General features: G+C 43.2%; 1 pseudogene; it reads left to right on the top strand.

Annotated features, from left to right (window-relative positions):
* Positions 1-317: 317 nt before the first annotated feature.
* LOC129655886 (T-cell surface glycoprotein CD1b-2-like) lies at positions 318-3591 on the top strand (annotated as a pseudogene).
* Positions 3592-3938: the final 347 nt, after the last annotated feature.

Below are 3938 nucleotides of genomic sequence, written 5' to 3'. Positions count from 1 at the left end.
ATATTATCCTTTTATTTCAAAGATGTGGAAATAAGAACTGGGAAGGTGAAATAACCTTTCATCATCATTTGCTACCTTGGAAAATGCTTTTCCAGGGTAGTAAGTATAAAGGAGACTGAGTTCAAGGAATGGAAATGAGAAGCAGAGTGGGAGTCTAGAGCTGTGGGAGGTACAGTTTTTCTGAGACGTGCAATTTGGTTCCGAGATTTTTCAGCTGGGGAAGAGAGGAAGTCACTTTAGAGTACTGAGAAAAGGGTTTGCTGAAATAAGAGATTACATACCAGCTCTGAGAGTCAGAAGTTCTACTTCCCAGTGAAATGCTGCCTCTACCTCTTCTATTGCTAGTGGTTATCCTCCCACGTGGTGACAGTAAGGATGGTAAGCGTAACTCTGGCTGCTCCCAGCACAGGTGCAGGGGTTCTGGATAAAAGCATGCCACACCTACCACTAAAGGTCTGGGCTCTGCTGTCTCCAGCCCTCTCCCCTATTCTGGAGGCTGGGGATTGAGTCAGGGGGCTTGGGGAGAGAACTGTTTCAGGCTCTATATTGTTCAGACTCTGGGTGCCTTTTCATTCCATCCTGATTCTACATTTTTCCTCGTTCTTTTCAATCTTCCACCAACACAGTGTTCCACTGGCCAACCTCCTACCATATCATCCATATTTGGACCTTTGCCAACAGCTCCTGGGCTCAAAACCAAGGCTCAGGCTGGTTGGATAATTTGCAAATTCAAGGCTGGGATTCTGACTTGGGCACTACCATTTTCCTGAAGCCCTCGTCCAAGGGGAACTTTAGTGATGAGGCGATGACTGAGCTGCAGGACCTATTCCGAGTCTACTTCATTGGATTCACTTGGGTTGTGCAGGACCATGTCAGTGAGTTCCAGTTGGAATTTGAGTACAGTCCTCTGATCTGGAGAGACTCTCAATGACTTTTCTCTCCCTTGGTCAGGCTACTGTTCCCTCTGATCATGGTCTACTCCTTCCCTCTTTACTCAACTGCATGCACACAGCTCTCCAGAGTAGTCTCCAACCCTGACTCCTTATCTCCACCCAGTATCCCATATTCTTCCTGTTTCTTGCACTTTTGTGTAATAGATGATGTTCATGCTTTGTAGCCGTTTCCTGTTTTGCGTGTATGTCACTTGCCACTCTCAAAACCTAGGAAAAACTCCTTTTCCTACTGTGTGCCTGAATGAACTAAAGTATGACTTCCCCATCCTCCAATTCGTATCCTCAAGCATCTGCTGCCTAATCTCCTCTCTCAGTGTAAGCTTCCCCTTCATCCTGGAATGCCGCCCTCCTGACTCCATCACACATTGCTCCTCTTCTTCCCTCTTGTCCACTGCAGATCCTTAAAAGAGCAAATCCCCACCGTTTACAATAGGCATACCTCTAACCAATGCTCTTTTTCCTGAAAAGTCCTGAATACTGCAATTGGTTTTTGACTGATAATTTCACATCTCAGACCTTTCTTGCCACTAAAATCCAAAGGCCTATGCCTTTTCCTCATCCTTTTCTTCATTGTTTGCATTTTAATAACTTGTCTCAGTTTTCCTTTACACAGACCCCTTTGTGATCCAGGTCATAGCAGGCTGTGAGCTGCATTCTGGGGAGGCCATAGGAAGCTCTTTGAGAGGAGCTTTAGGAGGACTGGATTTTGTGAGGATCCAGAATCATTCCTGTGTGCCTGCCCCAGACAGCAGCAGCAGGGGGCAGAAGTTTTGTGCACTCAAGAGTCAGTATCCAGGCATCTCTGATATCATTGAGAGGCTCCTCTCAGAAACCTGTCTTCGATATCTCCTGGGTGTCCTCGATGCAGGGAAGGCAGAACTGCAGAAGCAAGGTTAGTCTTGTTCTCTCCCCAAGACTTTTCTATTTTACCTCCTATCACCTTCTTTAAATTAAAAAGTGGAGAATACCTAAATTGAGAGGTGTTTAATCAATAAATGATCTGATTTCCATAGAAGTGGAAGAGGCAACTATCCAAATTTGTGGGTTTCTGAGTCCCCATGCTCTGGATTAGAGTCATTCTTACATTTCACATTCTTACTGCTCCTTCCTACCCCAGTGAAGCCTGAAGCCTGGCTGTCCAGTGGCCCCACTCCTGGGCCTGGCTGCCTACTGCTGGTCTGCCATGTCTCAGGATTCTACCCAAACCTGTGTGGGTGATGTGGATGAGGGGCGAGCAGGAGCAGCCTGGCACTCAGCAAGGAGATATCATGCCCAATGCTGACTGGACTTGGTATCTCCAAGTAACCTTTGATGTGGCGGCTGGGGATGTGGCTGGCCTGAGTTGTCGAGTGAAGCACAGCAGTCTAGGAGACCAGAACATCATCCTGTACTGGGGTGAGAAAGAACTGGAGCCCAGCTGGGGATGGGAGAAGGTGGTCTTCAAGAACAGAGGGCAGTCCTGAGGAAGGGGAGAGACTTGATGGATGAACTATGGAGGGAGGGAAGGAGAGGGGGAAGAAAGAGTGACAGAAGGAGAGGTAGGAAGGGAGAGACAAAGAAAGAGAGATAGAGTTTGGGATTTATTTCTGAGACTCCAGTGCCAGAGGAATGAAAATAGCTGATCTAAGGCAGGCAATAGGTAGGAATGAAGGACTATAAACTAGGTGGGATGGAGCAAGAACAGACTGTGGGTGGCTGTGAGAATATGACATCGGGGAATATGAGAAAGGGGATCAGAGATGTCCAGTCATCAAAAGCAGGTAACAGTGGGTGTTGACACTTGGGTGGGCAAGAAGCCATGGAGAACTAGAGGATGGATTTGAAGTGATATCCCTTTGTGTTCTCCCAATTGCCAGGACATCCCACATCCATTGGTTTGATACTTGTGGCAATAATAGTGCCCTCCTTGATCCTTTCGATATGCCTTGCATTATGGTTTTGGAGATGCTGGTGAGTTTTCATTTTTTAATCTTTCTTTTCTGTCCATCCTTTTATTCTTTCCCTGCATTTTATCTATTAATATTATGCCTTTTTTAGCCTCAATATTTCCACTAGAAACTTTCCCCAACTCCTATCTGTAGGTAAATTTATTTTTAAAAAATTGCAGTAAAATACGTCATGGAAAATTTACTGCATTAGCCATTTTTACACATATAGTTTAGTAGTCTTAAGTAAATTCACATTTTATGCAGCCAATCTCTAGAACTCTTTTCATCTTGAAAAACTAGAAGTCTATGCCCATTAATCTACTTTCCCCAATCCTTGCTCCCTCAGACCCTGGCAACCACCATTCTATTTTCAGTCTATATGAATCTCTATACTCTAGGTACCTCTAGAAGTGGAATCATTTGCCTTTTTGTGAATGGTTATTACATTTAGCATTATGTCCTCATAATTCATTCGTGTGATGATCTGTATTAGAATTTCTTTCCTTTTAAAGATCGTTTTGTTTACCTGTTGATCTCTCAACAGACACTTGGGTTAATTCAACAGTCACCTTTTGCCTGTTGTGAATTATGCTGCTATAAACATAGTGTACAAATATTACTTAAGAAGAGCAATTTTTCACTTATGTTCTTAACAGGTCATATCAGAATATCTCATGAGCCCTGAATGTCTCCTTTTCCATTTGGAATAAGTATCCAGGAACCCTGAAACTCAAGTTGTCAGCCTAGGAGTCAGTCTCATCATATTTCATCAAATGATCATCACATTTGATCAAATCATTGTTCCTGTAGGTTGTAAGATAAATCATAATTTATACACTAGCAGAAACATAAATGAAAATTGTTATTATGAGACAATATCACTAGCAGGATCCACTCAGATTTCATAGATGTGAGTTGGAGAAAGAACATACCTTGAAATAAATGAAATGATGTACACTACTTCATGGTGACATGCCTTTGATTTCTTATTTAAAACTTTTTTTTGCTTCTGCTGAAATATCATTTTTCAAATTGAACTAACTGTAATTATGCTGAG

Source organism: Bubalus kerabau, chromosome 6 (assembly GCF_029407905.1).
Source record: "Bubalus kerabau isolate K-KA32 ecotype Philippines breed swamp buffalo chromosome 6, PCC_UOA_SB_1v2, whole genome shotgun sequence".
Taxonomy (NCBI): domain Eukaryota; kingdom Metazoa; phylum Chordata; class Mammalia; order Artiodactyla; family Bovidae; genus Bubalus; species Bubalus kerabau.
Note: the sequence above shows the minus strand (reverse complement) of the source record. Positions and strands in the feature narration are given on the sequence as shown.